Genomic DNA, 16692 nt, shown 5'->3' on the forward strand with positions numbered 1-16692 from the left:
CCAGAAACAATTGTCTTCTATTCTATTTCACCACGGTCAGATTTGTTCAGCCCTCAGTCTCATACCTAGGCTGCCTCTCCTCTTTTCTTTCACCCTTTCTCACCCTCACACTTCCTTTGAGGCTGGCATTAACTAGTAGGGGAGAAGCTTGAGCCATTCATTTCTACTCTCCGCCATCCTATTGTCCTGCTCTGGAAGCTGTTGATGCAAAGATCACAGCTCTCATCTTACAGAAAGTAAGAGATGTTGATTCTGGAGCCATTTTGAATGACCATGGCCTTGGAACACAGATTTAGAGTACCTCAAATTTTATGTTTCAATGTGGAAACGGATTCATGAAGTTTTATAAAACAAAGACGGCCATAAATCATGACAAGTTTAAAATACACTCATTACTGGGCACATCAGAAAGTTACTTAGAGCAAAACAGGGGGATGCTTTTTGTAGGTCCAAGATGCTAGCTAGCTAATAACATCCTTAGCCTTGCATTAGTGGGAGCTAAGTTAATAGATTCCAAAAGCTTTCTATCTAAAAGTTACAAGATGTTAGGTTAGACACAGATGTGGGCAAGGGATGGCTGTCCTAGAGGGCTAGAAGTAGCCCACAATAAGGTAGTTAGCCTCTGGGCCTGCAGCATTTCAATCTTTCCAGGTCTATTCGTCAATGGGTCTCCATAGACAAAGCTTCCTTCCACGGATTCTTGTTCACCATCTGTAGAGAAGGCTGCCCCTCCCTGATCTAGCGTGTTAGCCACTAAGTGGGGTTCAGCCAAGGAAAATAGAGGCAATATGGAGACGATTTGAAACAATAACCCCAGAATCCTAGATGCTTGGCCAGGTAAACGGGCAGCAGTGAGTTTTTCCATATTTTGCCATCACCCTAGACCATACCCCTTAAAACCTTAGTGACCAGGGTGGGGCGCTAGAGGTGGCTCAGAGGTTGAAAGCTCTGGCTGTTTTTTGTGGAGGACCAGAGTTTGGATTCCAGAAAGCACACAGCAGCTCACAAACACCTGTAACTTCTGGGGAATCCAATGCCCCCTTCTGGTCTCCACCGGGGCACACACGGGGTGCACATACCTACATGCAGGCAAAACACTCACCAAGGCATAAATAAATCTCTAACACTTCAGGACTATCTGACAGTGTCTGCCCTGTGTCTTCCCAAACAACTTTCCGTAAAAAAGGAAGGTACAGATGACATCCTGAAGCCATCCAGAGAAAGCCCCATTGTAGCTATAGATGAGAGAGGAAAGGGCAAGTCCCATGCAAAAAGGGCCTCACGGAGTTAACATAGCAAAGCCTGCACAAAGGATGGAGGAGGGCAAGGCAAAAAAATGAGAAATTCATTGCCCAGAGTGGAGGAGGGGGAACCTTCCACCCGCTTTCCTTGCATCGGGAGGTACATTTCCATTTCAGAGCAAACCCAGCTACAAATGGGGTGGCTAGAAGCATGTCCCTACTTAGGCAGCGGATGAAAGACCCTCCCAATTCTTTTGATGAATACTCGAGCACGTTTGAGACGTGCACAGCCTGGGAACCCCAGCAGAGCAGGGCGAATTGTGGTTGGAGAGAAATCCTTGCCCGGAACATCCCAAGCCTGAAATGGGCCACAGAGGCGGTAGGAGGCAAAACCTGGATTGGATTTCGGAAGTGAAGTTGGGGCTGCACCCGGGCTTTGCAAGAGGGGTACCCTCTGGAGGAGGCAGAGGCTCTTCGCCAAGAGGTCCATTATTTGAGCACCTCCCGCCCCCGGGTTAGTCACTGGTGGGAACCTGGGAGGGGCCGAACATGCTGTTCAGAATAATTTAGAAGGCAGAATATTCTTCCTGCTTGGTAGTGTGAAATCACTTATTTATGGCTCCCATTCAGACCCTGGTTTGTAGATAATCCCCCTTTCTAAGCAGTGGAACTCATGAATGTTGATCTTGCAAATCAAGCTGACACTAGCAGCTTTTGTCCAGCGGGGCATACATCGAGGCCTACCTTCTCCTCAGCACGTTTCTCCCTCATCAGCATGCCTGTGTCCCAGCCTCTTGGATTCCTAAAAGGCTTGCTCCGCCCCAAACTGACCTGGGGTCTCCAGCAACAATCAGGGGGCTTGTCTGCCAAGTGCTTGGGCCAACTTGGAATGTTTAGCTCCCGGGGCCCCCCAGAAAAGCCGCAGGGACAAATGGTATCCCCCACAGAAGGAGGTCACCCCTTGAAGGGCCCCCTGGGAGCTGGAGACCTTCACCCTGAGCTTAGGTTTCCATCCTTAAACATGAAGCACAAACCAAGCCAGGACAAAAACCCCAAGCTCTGGAGAAAAGAAGTCATAAAACAATCCTGTTTATATGATGGGAGGACCAAAAGACAGAAGATACAGCGCCCGCCAGGGTGCATGGATCCGAAATAATGAGATCAGATGGGGACTGTGGATGCCAAAGACGGTCCAGAAGCCATCAATAGCAGGGGCTTTATGGAAAAGCAAAGTAGGTGGTTGGTGTCCGAAGCCAATACAACGGTAACTCTGGATTGCGGTGTAGTAGGATTCCGTTTCTATTAATGTTAACGAGTTAATGTTTATTAATTGCTCCACCCTCTAAAAGAATAGATGCAGACTCCACAACAAATCTTTTTTTTTTTCTTTTTTCTTTTTTTTTTTTTTTTTTTTTTTTGAGTCTCTTGTGATAAATATGACTCCCGAGCCACTCTAGGCTCAGAGTGGTTCACTATCAAGGTGATGCTATGGAGAAGGGTGTGGCTACATAAACATTCATATTTTTTTTTCAGCTTTTAGGAATTTTTTTGTTCTTCCACCATTTTCTCCTTTGCTCAGGCGTCTGCAGAGGAGCTCAGGACCATTCAGTGGTGGCTCCAACCCACACAGTGGCCTGCCCTGTGGGAGCTGCTGACCAGTCCTCAGTGGCTGGCTGGGCACTCCAGTCAGTAGGGAACTGCTGGATGGGTACAGAGGGCACCTGCTCACCCTCAGACCAGTCTGCTACCTCGGGCTGAGCGGCAGTGAACTCAGGAGCTGGCGCCGTCCTAGAATTCCTCCTTGGTCACGGCCATCTCAGCAACAGCCTGCTCCTCCTTCTCATTCTCTTCTGGGTCTCTGTACAAGATCAGGTATGACTTCCCACTGGTGCTCACAAGAGTTAGTGCCACACATGCGCAGTACTTCCCGGGCCACCATGTCAGACCCACTTAATGAGCTCCCTTGTTGTTGCATGGGATGGCAATGTCCACATAGTTAAGAGGAGAATCTGGGTCACACAGAGCGATGGTGGGCAGGTTGATGTAAGAGGCCTCTGTGAGGGGCTGATGGTCAGCCCTGGGATCAGTCACCACTAGAAGCCGTGGCTCCCTGAACGCTGCTTGGATTTGGTTAGTGAAAGTCCCAGGTGTGAAGCAACCAGCAATTGGAGTGGCTCAAGTGGCAGTGGCAGCAAATTTCAGCACAGCTCTGTGGCCAGTGTTCCTGGAAGAGATGATGCTGACATCAACAGGGTTTTCAATGGCAACAATAGCCCGAGCAGCAAGCCAACAGCTTCTCCCAGATCCTCTTTATGACATAGATTCCATCACTCTTCCCTTTGTAGATGTATTTCTCCATCTGAAAGTCAAGGTTGGTGCCACCTAAGTGGGTCCCTGTGGCAAGGAATTTGAGGACAGCCCCTTCTTCCTTTATCTCCAGGACACCAAGGGCTCCAGACAATGTGTAACTTTCTCTTTAAGTTACGGCAGGAATCAAGAACAACACAGTATAGACCCGGCCTTGGGCTGCACAGAAAGGCAAAACTATCCTTTTATTTAGTGCACATTTTTATATGCATGTATATCTGAGCAAGTGAGAGAGAGAAAAAAAAAAAGAGCATCACTGGATCCCTGGAACTGGAGTGAGTTAGTTGTGAACTGCCTCACATGGGAACTGAACCCCAGTCCTTTCCAAGAACCATGCTCTTACAGCTGAGTCATCTTGCCACCCTTTAATGGACTGTATTGGCTTCTTTGTGCAAGATGAGCTGATCCATGGATGACAAGCATGGTTTCTACTCCATCTCCCAGCAGGCAGGAACACTGCATCTCAGCATGCTTCACCAAATCTCAGTTCCTTCCTGTTTCTTTCATTACTGTAGAAAAACTCAACAGAGAAGTGACCACGATGAAAGGCTGAAGTCTGACTCTATGGATAAAGAAGGGACAGGTTGACCACTTTTACACTGTCACACATTATTTGAGTAGGGAGGATAGGCTGGATTAGGACAATGTGGGAAGAATCTTAACCTGTGCTCTTGTTGGCCATATGCACATCAATTATGTTTCTAGCGTTGGAGTCAGGGTTTGGTAGAGATTTGACTGTGGTTCTCCAGTGAGCACCTTTGATCTTGGCATTTTCTCTCTGTTGGTTTTGACAGTGTTCGGCAAGTGAGTTGTGTCCAGCCTCAGTCTTCACCTCCAGCTCCCTCCACTAGTCTTTGAAGAACAGCACTTGTGAACTCCAAACTGTTCTGATGGGTCAGGACAGACAATCAGTGGGGCAATTATATTCTCTCTCTTCCAGAATCTCCATGCATGCAGAACAAATAATAATAAAAAAAAAAGTTTCTTACAATGGAGAGTTAGAAAACTTATTTTTTATTGTGAAATACACCATGATCCAGAGATTTCAATAAACTCTATAATACATAATTTCAATACTGTGTGTTTGATTACTATCTAGCTCAGTAAACTGTGGTCAGAGCTGAAATCAAACTGTATAAGACCAAAAGCATTAGGTTCGTTTAGAAATTCATAGGATTTCTATCTAGAAACACCGACTTCAAGCAGCCTTAAAGACGTGCTCAGGGCTTAACCTGTTTGTTGGGGCATTGTCTCGCTTGTGCATCTCATCTCCAATTAACAGTTTGCAACGTTCTGTGTCTCTGGCCAGTTTAGGGGAAAGGGTTCAAAGGCTAGTGAATTTCAATTGCAAGGCTGTTTCTGACAGACACAGAGGGACATGTGCCTAGGTGGGTATGTCATGAGGTCAGTTCACAGCTGTGGATGTGCCTGAGACCTGGGCTAAAAGGGGCTCTCAGGTCCACTTTAAGTGTTCTGAAATAGATGCTATATTCCTCCTTGTCTGTTTGTTTTCCCCTCCCTCAATATTGTCAGCAAGCATGGGCATCGTCCGTCCCTCTTGGTGCCCATTCTTAATGACAGCAACAGCTTTAATCTCGCCTAACTCTCTGTTGACATTGGTCGTAATTGCTCTCCTCTATCGCTCTATCCTGTAAGTATTAACCCCCATAGGTTATTATTAGTTTTATACATTTTTAAAAATATCTATAGGAAAAGTTCTTTTGTAAACTATTTTTATTTAGCACTGTATTGATGAAAGTCATCTATGCTCTATTTGAAGAATGTCAGTTTCTTTGCTGCACAGCGGTCAGCTTGTTACTGTGTCACGCTCGCACTCACACTCACTGTTTCCTTGTTTTTGCTATGCCGTGAACATCTGGAGTGTCATTGCTGGGATTGTGGCAAGTGGTCTCCCTGCCCTACAGGAGCTCGTTTCTAAGAAGTGTCTAGGAATATGGTCGTAGGCTATGAAATTTAAGTAACGTCCCCTTTGTTGGACAAGCCAAACTATTTTTCCAAAATGGTTTAATTGATTTCCCTTTCTACCTTCACTACATGAGAAGATGCCTATCTTAGTTACTGTTCTTTTGCTGTGAAGAGACACCATGAGCCAGGCAACTTATCCATGCTCATCATGGTGAGAAGCATGGCGGCAGGCAGGCAGGTACAGAGTTGGAGCAGTTGCTAAGATCTTACAGCTTATCCACAAGCCAGAGGCAGAGACAGACAGATACACAGAGAGAAAGACAGAGACAGAGACTGAGCCCAGCATGGACTTTTGAAAACTCAAAGTCCACCCTCAGTGAAATACCTCTTCCAACAGCGCCACACCTCCTAATCCTTCCCAAAACAGTTCCACCCATTAGGGATCAAGCATTCAAACATATGAGCCTATTGGAGCCATTGTTGTTAAAATCGCATCATATTATTCCAATCCTCTGCGAGTTTGGTATTTCCATCTTTTCAAACTTTTACCCACCTGATGCCTTTGATTTTCATTATAATTTCCAGATAACTATTGACTGACTGACACAGCTTTCCTTATTTGAATTACTGTTTTGTTTCACAAACTATTTCACACACACACACACACACACACACACACACACACACACACACACATGCTTGCCTACATTTATGAATAGCCTAAGAAGTGATCAATATTTTGTCATATTTGTTTCTGTTCAGCCATCACATTCTAGGAAAATAGTTTCTGAAGGTTCCTATAGAATACATTTATTTTTTCTATATTTACCTCAAGGGACATTGCTGTTTTACATTTGAGTAACTAAATACTAGACATTTGTATCCATGGGATTATTTTGTTGACTTTTCACTTGAAGATAATCCTAACTAAAATGTGGCATTGATTCCTGTTCTTTCTTTTTGCCTACTTGATAAACATTGTAGCCTTAGAACCCAGCATAAAACAGCTATCCTAAAGAAGCCTGCAATGAAATAAAAACAATTAGGACTATTTCTTGTTATCTCAGAGTGGCATTTTGAAATGAAATGGAGTATCAGCCTGCATAATAACCAAGCATAACTTGTCTCTACTATATTCAACATTCACTCACCTCTCCTCTTTTCCATGTCACCATCAGTTTGTCACCCATGCTCTTTTTCTCCAGCATCACTAAAGAATAATGACAAACTATGAGGACTCATGACATTTAATGAGTCGCTTTGGGGTGTTAAAACATTAAAATATGGCTTTTGGGTCCTAGTTTAGCACAAGCCCATCTAGCACAGGCATGACAAGGGGATTTATTTCGCACATAAGTTCCAGTTAATTACAATAATGTATGGAGAAAAATTCCAGAGTCACGTGTGGGCTCTGAGGGAGAATATTGAAATGTTAGACATGCCTACAGGTGGGATGTTCTGTTACCAGTGTTCTGTCACCTGTCATCCAGAACAGCAGTTCTCAGGTTTGCCACCTGAAATAAGAATCATCTCTCGATGTTTTACACAGCCCATGTCCAAGGCTATCAAAGCATTTACACTAGAAACTCTGGGAAGAGCCCAGCCATCCAGTCATGGTTTCTTTTTCTTTGACACATTGTATATATTGCACAATGTTTAAACCGATACAAATGGAGCCTTGTCCTGAAACATTCTTCATTCTGTAATGGTAAAAATTTTCAAAATGCCACCCTCTAGCATTTGGAAATTTGAGGTATGTGATTCTTATCTACAGTTGCCAGGCTGTATGGTAATACCCCAAGAGCCTCTTGCTAGCTGTATCATAGGAACCTTGTTCAGTTTTTTCCCCACTCCTCCCCTTCTTCCTCCTCAGTCTCTGGTCCTTATCATTCTACTTTTATGATATCAGCTATTTTAGATGTCACACGACCAAGAGCAGGCACCCCCTGTGTTTTTGTTCATGACTGACTTTGGTTAATCTCAGGCTCTCTAGTTCTAGTCACGTGACCACACATGACAGGATTTCATTGCTTTTTAGGCTGAGTAGTATTCCATGGCGTACATTCACCACGTTCTCTTGGTCTGTTCATCACTTGATAGACACTTAGCTTGTTGTCATCTGTTGTCTGTTGTGAACAGTAGCGCAATGAACACAGAGGTGCTGGTATTTCTTTGGCATATTGATCTCATTTTGGGATGATATGTGCCCAGTAGCAGTACTGATGAATCAAGATTTTTTTTTTTAATTTTCTTAAAAACTTCCAAATTGTTTTCTATCATGGCTGCACTGTGTCTGTTTCTACCCTCAGTATGCGAAAGTTTTCCTTTCTCCTTGATGAGGCAATAACTCACTGTTTTTTTATTTGTATTTCCCTGGTGATTATACTGTATTTTTCCAAATACCTGTGGGCTATTTGTATGCCTTATTTTGATAAATGTCTGTTCAAATTTATTGCATATTTTAATAAAGTTAATTTTGGGGGTACTTTTGAGTGTATATACTGGATACAAACCCCTCGTTACACAGTCAACAAACATTTGGCCCCAATGTATGAGTTCTCTTCACTACAATATTTCCAATTCCAAGTTCAGGTGGCTCTCTGTTTCTTGTAATCCTAGTTGTCTATTTTGCTTTTGTTATGTTTTTAAAGCCTTGTCCAAAGAATTCTCTCCCATTCCAGTGTCCAGAATAATTCTCTTCATATTTTCTTTCAGTGTTTCCATAGTTTCAGGACTTACATGTAAATCTTGCCACACTTTGAGTTTATTTGGGTATCATTGTAAATGGTGAGATAAAGGGATCCACCGTCATTTTCTTTTGCATAAGAATGTACAGTTTTTCTCACACTATTTGTTGAAAATGTTGGTTTTTCTCCAGTGCCCCATAGATGTCTGTTAGTTCTACTCCATGGTAAACTTTAACTCCAGTGTTTCTCTGTTAAAATTCTGTCTGGGTCATTTGTATTCACTGCCAAAAGTGACATGTTAAAGTCTCCAAACATTGTTCAACAAAGTCTATCCAGTCTAGTAATGCTTGCTCTGTATATTTGTATACTGTCACAAATATATATTTGTGTATAAATGTATATTTGGTGCATATGTATTTAGAATTTAGTTCCCACTGAACTGACGCTTTTGTCATTGTCTACTGTACTTCCTCATTACTCTTTATTCCTTTGGCTTTAAAGTCTCTTTTATCTTGAATTAACATGGCTGTTTCTGCTTCTTTTTAAATTCTGTCTGGAAGGAATGTGTCCTAGAAGGTAAACTCAGCTTTTATGATCAACTTATGGTTGGATCTTTTTTTTAATCTGCTCAGTAACTGTCTTTTAATTGGCAATTTTAGTTCTTTTACATTCAAAGTGATTATTAATAGTAAAGGTGTTGCAGGAATCTCCCTCCCTCTGTCTCCCTTTCTCCTTCTCTCCTTCCCTCCTTCCTTCTCTTCCACTTCCACTATCCCTTCTCCTCCCCCTGTCTCTCATAATGTTCCTTGGCAGTTAAGTAAATTACTTTAGTAGTATATTTTGATTCCTTGCTCCTTGACTTTTGTTTACATATGACATATGTTTGCTTTGTGGTTATCATGAGGCTCACGTAAGCAACAGCTTTTGAGAGCTCGCTTGGATTTCTAGCAAAGTCTGTAAATACTAATACTAATACACCCTTTTCAAAAGACCTGTCCTCCTCTATAGGGAAAGCTTATCTTCAACAGATGGAGCATACAGGTTTGGGACAGAGGAAGGGGACACCCCCATCTAGCCATCCAGAGCACCCGAATCAACCCTTGCATACAATGAAGTGACAGATGTCACAGCCAGATCTCCTTCATCACTAAACAAAACAACAATAACAAAAAGTTGGAAGTACGGAAACTCGACATCATTAGGAAGGGACAGAAACAAACCGAGCCAGTAAGATGGTTTAGTGGGGAGAGGCATGTGCTGCAAAGCCTGATGACCCAAGTTTTACCTCAGGCAGGTCCACAGGGTAGTAGGAGAAAACTGACTCCTCCAAATTGTCCTCTGACCTTCATGAGCACCGTGGCCTGTACACCATCCCAAAATAAGAATGTGAAATAAATGATTCCTACTTCAACTCGCTTCTATTTGGTATTTGCTCACAACAGTGTCTGAGGAGCAATTGGAACCACCCTGAGGTTGTTGCCCTGATAAATCTGTGTGATTTGGAGACCTTTGGAACTGGTCTTTTGGAAGGATGTATATGAGTTTGGAACACCAGGATCAAGAAAGCCCAGGATGCTGTATGGAGAGCTTAATGACCATTCTGCTGTAGTCCTAAAGAACAGGGTGCCATAGAAGGTACAGGCAGCAGAGGCTGCTGATGCAGGTTCAGAGAGTAGCAGGGATTCCACCTGGAACGAGGCTGGGGCCATAAATGTATATTCAGGCAAATAACGTGAATGGTATGCAAATTTCTCATGAAAGTTTGAGAGGGTAAATTAAAAATAATGATGAAATTTCAACACAGGATAACATTAAGGTTGTCACAAGGTCCTTGCTCACTGTGTTAAACCAAGTTTATACTGTGAGAATACAGAGCAGAGCAGAAGAATACGAAAAATGTCTAGTGTGTTAAGGAAAAGTCATGAATGTGTTTTAAAGTGCAGACAAAGTGAGGGCAGGCAAAGTGGCTGTGATTGTTAGAGGGATCATTAGACGTTTGGAAAACAGGGAAGGTGCCTTGAGAAAAAGATTCTACCCAATGGAGGCTCCACGCGAGAAAACTGCAATCTTGTTTGGAAAAAAAGAGAAAATCTTTCATTTGAGAAGGGAGCGTGTGTGTTTAAAAGAAGAAAGAGACTGCATGGAGAGTGGTTCAAGCTGGGTCCACTGCTCCAACAGAACAGCCCTGGGAAATGTTTCTCTATGCTCAGGCCCGCAGGGAGTCAGAGACCACTGCAGCTGTGCTGAGAGAGGACCATGCTACATCTCCGGCAGGAACTGTCCTTGTGGTTCTGGTTTTGCTGGCCCCCGCAGAATGCAGCAACGGTGGGATCATTGAGACTTACAGCAAGGTCCCAGAGTAGAGCGGGTGAGGCCAGACGCTGCATGGCAAGATTAGATTTCCCCGAAAGGAGACCTGAAGAGGCCAGCTGTGAAGCACTGAGGGTGAAACATAAGCCACAATGGAGACCCCGGGATGTTGGTCTTGCCAGGAATGTAGAATAATCTTTCTAAGGAAAGACAAAAGAGCTGACCCAAGAGAACCAGCAGACATGCGGAGGCCATAACATCGAGGCTAACAAAGACTGGTGGAGCACAGATGATGCCACCACATGCCCTGGGTACCAAACGCGGATGGAGCTGCTGGAAATAATTCTGTCCAGCAGCTGAGTTTTTGTCTTTTGGTCACATCTTCTGCCTTTTGGAGTTAGATTTTAAGATGTCACGGGCCTTAATTAATTAATTAATTAATTAATTAATTAATTAATTTTTTCAGTGATTTTTGTCCTTTTTTTTTTCTTTTTAAAATCCTGAAACCCATTTCAATGTTTCCATAATGTTCTATTACCATGAACTTTCAAACCCCTTGGAATTATAAAGTCCCTCTTGCATGATAGCCCAAACATTTGTTTTTATTTTTGTTTTGTTTTGTTTTACTGCTTCAAAGCTCCCACAAGCTTTCTAATCCCTCCTAACCTTGTTTCTCCTTCTGCAAATGTGTATTTTCAAATAGCCTGTCTTCAAACTCACTAATTCCCCGCTGCTGTTTGATCTGCACTGCCACTGATGCCTTCTGTTGCATTTTTAATTTCACCACATGTTACCTTCAGTTCAAGATTGTGTTTGATTTCTTATTAATTGCTTCCATCTCTTTGTTAGGTGTCTGTTTGGGGGTACCCTTCCCCCACAGCACAGGGAGTTTCCCTAAAACAGCTGCTTTAAATTCTTTGCTAGTGTTCTTGTACTGAGGGCTGCCTGATCGGCTGCTGACACTTTGAGCACTAGATAAAGTCATGTCTTCTGAAAGGTCTAGATGTCATCGGTGTGAGACATCACTGAAGGAACCCTACTTATTCCTGTGTTGTGGCTTAAATATGAAATGTTCCACATAGGCTCATGTGTTTAATTATTGGTCCTCAGCTGACAGTGCTGTCAGAAGAGAAAATAGAAACTTTAAGAGAGAGAGAGCCCAGATGAAAGAGTGGGCCACTGGGAAATTGGTTGGCTCTGGGCCCTGCGCTATTCTCCCTCATGCTTCCTGAATGCCATAAACAGCTCTGTTCTACCATTCTCTCACTGAAGTTGTGAGCTAAAGTAAGCCTTTACCTCCTTAAATTGTTTACAACAGTTTGGGGGTTTTGTTTGTTTGTTTTACAGAAACACAAAGCCCCAACAGTATTCCCAAACTGTTTTTCTATGTTATTTGAGGCAGAGCCTAACTATGTTGCTAAGGCTGGGCTGGAATTCGCTGTGTGACTCAGGCTGACCTTGACATAATCCTCCTGCCTCATCCTCCCAAATGCCGGGATGACAGGCACTTATCATCAAAGCAGTCTCTTCATTTTCTCTGAGCCTAGAGTCACTTCCACTAGATCAGCACTAGGTGGTGCCCAGGTCCAGATTTGCCAGGAGTATGCTGTCATTCCCTTGGTACTAAAAAGCAAACCACACCCAGGATTGTCCCAAATACTCAGTAAATTGTTTGGGATGTGGGAGCAGTATCTAAGGAGGGTTGCATCCCCTCATAAACCTCTTCCCATCCAGGATAATCCCAGATGACCCATCTGTAATTACTGACCTGTGGTCAGACAATTCAGGGTTTTGTCTCGCCTTGGGTAGCATTACCATAAAAAGACCACGTTTATCTTCTGTGTCACATCTATACTCACTAATGAATGTCATAGAGTTCTGTCAGGAGCCAGAGCCCACAGCCCACAAAGATCAGCACAGCATTAACAATAGTTAGGACCAAGGTCCACACCCCTGTGAGCTATTGTTGCTTAAGTGAACCTATGGTATAAGGTCACTGTAACCTGTGATGCTGGCTGAAAGATTAGTGTGACAGCCTGGGGCCACACCTCTTCACCTGGCATTAGAATTGTTCCAGAGGCTCCACCCACAGGGGGATGGGCTGGGGTTAACTTTGCCAGGTTCGGCTCTATATCCCAGAAGATAGTCAGTCTTATGACTACTACCTTGCCCTTCCTTGAGAAACAGGTCGCTCACCACACCATGCTGTCTGAAAGTTGAGGATGTACCGATAAAGGTAGAAACTGGACCAGCTGTTAAACTTGACCACACCTGTATTTCGCAGGTGCAAAGATCTGTACCGTTTCAGGAGCACACCAAGTCCTACAGTGCAATCATCAGGGATGCAGACTCAAACACGAGTCTGGCTCCCTGGGGCACACGTACTGGCATGGTCCTGACAGTGCTGCGAGCTTTCAGGGGATGATAGTAGAGGGAGCTTCTGGACCACCAAGGCCAGTGAGGTCACAGCTGAGCCTCTCAGCCTTCAGACTCTTGGGAAGAGGGTGAATGTTCTCCAAGTCCCTTCCAGCACTGAAATTTGGGTTAGCCTCACACATGTACATGTCTCCACCAAATTGCCAGAGATGGGCAAGAATCTCTATCTGCAAATGGCGCCTTTAGTTTCTGTTGTGTGCTTGGTCTCCCTAGAGCAAGTATGGCATTGCACTCTGAGAAAAAAACCTGTTGTGGTAGCTCATGTATCTTGCTCCCCTGTACAGTCTTAGGGTGAAGAAATGGTGGAGGCAGCTGGCTATTTGCAGCTGGCCTAATGCACTCACACTGGCCCAGTCGGTAGGTTAGCTATAGGATAAGGCTTTAGTCAGCACTACTTTTCACGCTACTGGGTACCAGGTTTCAAGTCTGGGACCTGGACTGAATTCTCACATCCTCCCTCAAGTAGGATTGATATCCCATTGCCCCCTCCCTCTGGACTGGGTAGCTCAAATTTGGGATAGAGATATAACATTTTTCCTTCTACCCTCTGTCTGCAGGCACCTTTTCCACTTTGTTATACTAAAGCCGGGCACCTTGGGATCACTCTCTTTCCTGAGTTCTGAGGCTGGTGTTTTGGTTTATTAACAGCTGTAGACTTGGCATTTGTACAGGGAAGTTATTGCTGGATTGGGTTGAGCAATAGCTTATCTGCCCCTGGAACTCCCATTTCTTAAGGATCTCAAATAAACTTTACCGTGCCACCAGGTTTGACCAGCATAGTGCCGGGCAATGTTTCTTAAACCTGGTCTTATTTTTGACCCCACCAATATCTCTCCCAGCCCGTTTAAATATGAGAATTAAACCACAAGCTATTTGTGCCACATTGTGATAATGAGATAGTCTGCAAGTTGTCTATGCCCTGAGACTTTGAAGCTGAGTTTAAAGAAAGTGGATTAATTGATAGGATGAAAAAATTCAAGGCCTCCTTGCATTTAGTAGCACAGCGGTTGCTAGACATCTTTAGACGTGTTTACAAAGAAAATTATGAACAAAGAATAGAGTAGGAAGGTTAAATTTTCTTTTTCACTTTGCCCTAAAAAGAAGTGTGCTCAAAGCTGGGGCATGGCTCTTGAAGAGGTCAGGGATATTAAAAGGAAACAAATATTTTTCACTGGGACAATAGGAAATACGCCCTGGTGGAATCTTGGCATCTTCCTTGTAGGCTTAAGGATGTTAAGATTTTTAACTCATTTGGAAGACCTTGATCTGAGAGCTCTAGGGCACGCTGTTAGTCCCAGGCTTCCAGAGGTATGTGTTTTTCCTAGTGTAGTCATATCCAGAAGCCACTATAGCCATGGGCTTAAAAGGGACCCAGCTACTGTTCAAACTGTTTGCAGGCCTTGATGTCATCTGTGTGTTGCTGGTTTTGCAGGCATATAGAATAACTACCAGGTTAGTATAAAAGCATTTACCCAAGTTTTAAAGGGGAGCATAGGAGACCAGATGATATATAGCAGCGTCAGAATACCTATAGGCAGCTCCTGAGAAGGTGATTCATGAAACTTGAGGGAGAAGACCAAAGCTGTGGTGTAGACCCTAGGCTTCTATCAGATCTGCCGAGGAAGGCTGGTATGCTTGAAGCTAGTGGAGCTCAAGTAAGAGACTGTAAAGCTGCTACTGACAAAACCCATAGACAGTTTTCCCCAAGTTATTTGGAACTCGCTTTCCACCACCATGTATCCAGGATGCCAGGCATGAACCCACAGGATTTAGCATTTGGCCTGCCGGCTTTCAGTCTTACTTTGACCTGTTTCTTCTTTTCCTAGTTTTTCTCTTTGAAATGCCATTGTATCCTATAAATGTCTAATTTTCCTTTTGATTTTAAAAAAGACAGGTAAGAATTTACCCTGAGTCTTAGAAGAGACTTTAAACTTGGACTTTCGAACAAGGTTGAAGCTGCTGAAACTATGAAGTCTCTTAGGGATGAACACAATGCACGTTGCATTATGAAATGAACATGAGCCTTTTGAGGTCCAACAGTAGAATGTCATGAATGAAGGAGCTAGGTGTGTGTGTGTGGTCAGGTCTGAACAGGATGGGCTTATGCTAGAAAATGTTGTCAATGGGGTTAGATTAAGAAGCACACAAAAGATTAGAAAAGTGGACTTCTGGGTAAACCTGTCAGGGATAGAGGATCAACCAAAGAAAGAAAGAAGAAATTCATCATAGGTTTTCTTTCTGTCTGCTTCCTGAGATGTTTTGCTCCACACCTCCCCACTAAAAATGGGTTGAAACCTTTGAACTGGGAACCAAAATCAATCCTACCTTCCTTAAGTGATTATAACACTGTATCATACCCAGGAGCCCAGCGCCCTTACAGCGAGTGGACTAAGGGGACCATTGGAGATGAGATAGTGTAAGAAAATGACACTGTAAGCTTAACAGGGCGAAATTATACAGTGTAGCCACCAATCACTGGGTAACACTGATAACAGTTTGCAGAAATAAAGAATGATTGAGAGATAAAGTTAAGTGAACAGAGAATCGGTTAGTTCTGAGAAGTGGAACCTTTAGTTTATTAGGGAAAAAATGCTTCCAAGGTAAATAATTCACAATTCTTATGCCATTATTTCTGCTTTTAATTATCAACAAATCAGTGTGGGTGGAGGTAGTATATATTTGCCTTATGGCAGATCCAGTCACTCTATTATTCCTTCCCAGCTTAACAAAAGGCTTGGCTTGAGTTTTAACCCAGAGAAAGGCATTCATCATCCATAATGTACATTGTTCTTCACCATTATATGTTCCCACTTTTACTTTACGACTGGAAAAAAAATCAGTATTTTGTAAGATATTTCAAATAAATACAAACACGCACCTTTTTAATTGAGTCAAGTGGTATAAATTTAAACCCTACAAGTTCTCGTTATTTTCTTTCAAAACGTTAAGTGTCCCCTGCACCCGACCACTATCCCCCCCTGCCACCCCTGCACTCGTCCCCTCCCTTCTGGAAGGCTTCAGCAAGAATGTATCTGCAAAGCTGGTTTGGAAAAGCAAACAGCACTGCACAGATGAAGTAAAATGGTGGCCCGGGGCCATCAATGAGCACTCATTAGTCACCCTTGCTCCATTTCTGCACTTTAACCCTGACAGCCCCAAAAGGATTGAGATGCTAACTTTGCTCTCATGAGATCACTTGTGGCTTTCCTGCCCACAAGCCTTCCTGATGGTTTTTGCTATGTGTGGATTCCTGTCCCTCAAAAAGAGAAGCGATGTCCTGTCCAGATAGGAGCCTGGAAAGAAGTATTCAGGCCTCCTGGGAATTTTGCTTGGCGGGGGGGTGGGGGGGGAAAGGGGGTGCATAGAACTGTTGCGCTGTTGTTTTTGAGTCATCATCACCTTCTCATGCGGCGGCATCCGATCACGCAGCTGCCTTGTGATCTCAGTGTGGTCACGGCAGGCCTCTGTACATCTTTCCGCTGACATCATTTGATCAGCCGTGCCCTTGAGATCGGGTTCCTGGGGGGGGGGGGGGCTCCATAATTCCCCCCAGACTCCTGATTTAAATTACAAGCTGCCTGGCAGAAAGAGGAATAGAAGGAGAGGTGCTGGAGACAGTGACTCATGCCCTGGACTCAACAGAGTCAGTGGTAATGGCTTTGTCGTCAGTTACCAACTACCTAGCAAGCCTCCTTTGAAGGGACCAGTTCTCAGTCTCCCTCCGC

General features: G+C 43.8%; 1 pseudogene; it reads right to left on the minus strand.

Moving 5' to 3' along the window:
- Positions 1 to 2836: 2836 nt before the first annotated feature.
- On the minus strand, positions 2837 to 16453 carry LOC129681945 (40S ribosomal protein SA-like; annotated as a pseudogene).
- Between the last annotated feature and the right edge of the window lie 239 nt (positions 16454 to 16692).

This window comes from Psammomys obesus, unplaced genomic scaffold, assembly GCF_907164565.1.
Source record: "Psammomys obesus unplaced genomic scaffold, mPsaObe1.curated_primary_1811, whole genome shotgun sequence".
In the NCBI taxonomy this organism is placed as follows: Eukaryota; Metazoa; Chordata; class Mammalia; order Rodentia; family Muridae; genus Psammomys; species Psammomys obesus.